This window comes from Theropithecus gelada, chromosome 1, assembly GCF_003255815.1.
Source record: "Theropithecus gelada isolate Dixy chromosome 1, Tgel_1.0, whole genome shotgun sequence".
Taxonomy (NCBI): Eukaryota; Metazoa; Chordata; class Mammalia; order Primates; family Cercopithecidae; genus Theropithecus; species Theropithecus gelada.
The window spans coordinates 106,276,875-106,278,073 of NC_037668.1; the positions used below are offsets into that span (position 1 = coordinate 106,276,875).

Below are 1,199 nucleotides of genomic sequence, written 5' to 3' on the forward strand. Positions count from 1 at the left end.
TTTTTTTTCCTGCAAGATCTACATTGGTCATAAAATGCATTGATGAACAAATGCAGACTTTTCATATGTCACTTAGTTTATCCTGATATTGCCCTCCCATGTTACTGTAATCTATTAAACACAGACAACTCATCCAGCCAAATGTGGAATCATTTTCATTGTATGTGTTCACTGACTATGAAAGTACTGAAACACACTGTACATTACAAACCAGCAGCTTTCTAATCACCATTGTACCACTGTCACTGTTATTTGTACAAGTGATTCTGCTTCTGGTTAACTTTAGGGTAGGAAACAACAGAATGAGAGTTTTTAAAGCAGTAATCTCTGTCCAAGTGCAAACACTGCAGATATGTGTTTTGAAACTGGAATAAAACATCTCTAAAGGTTGAAATCTAAAGAATTATCCATGTAAAACTTAAAAAAAAATTGCACCATTTTAGAAACAAATTTAGTGGAATTCAAACCTTCTGCTCTGGCTATTTTTATACAGAAACTTCAGAGTAAAAAATTTACTAATAATATAGTTTTGAAGAAATCTCAGGCAAGAAAGAGACTGGAATTTCACTGAGGAATCATGACAAAGAAATCCTACACTTGATCTTAGCCAAAAGGCCGAGAAGCGATGACAAAGAAATCCTATATTGTCCAGACACAAAACCATCCTTCATTTATTTGTTAAATGTGTATTGAGTGTCCACTATGTGTGAGGCACAGTGCTAAGACTAGGAAATGAAAACCAACCAACCAACCAACCAACCTTACTTTTTCAAAGAGAAGTGACTGTTTTAAATTTTATCGTATTTTGAGATATTTATTTAATATTAAACAGTACACCTTATTTTCCCCTTGATTTATAGAACCTTGTGGGTGCTACAGTTTGAATGTCACCTCCGAAAATCATGCTGAAATTTAGTTGCCCATGTAATCGTATTGAGAGGTGGAGTCTTTAAGAGGTGATGAGATTGTGAGGATTCTGCTCTCATGAATGGTTTAATGCCATTGTTGGGGGAATGAGTTATTTATTTTGGGAGTGGTCTTGATAAAAGAATGAAGTTTGGCCTCATTTCTTCCTGTCTGTCTCCTGTGTTCTCTTGCCATGAGATGACTTCCTTCATGAGATCATGCAGCATAAGGCCTTTGCCAAGTGGCCTTGCTATTGGCATCATGCTTTTGGACTTCCCACCCCCTAGAACCAT

At 36.2% G+C, this 1,199-nt stretch overlaps 1 pseudogene; it reads right to left on the bottom strand.

Moving 5' to 3' along the window:
* Window positions 1-463: 463 nt before the first annotated feature.
* Window positions 464-627, bottom strand: LOC112614973 (annotated as a pseudogene).
* Between the last annotated feature and the right edge of the window lie 572 nt (window positions 628-1,199).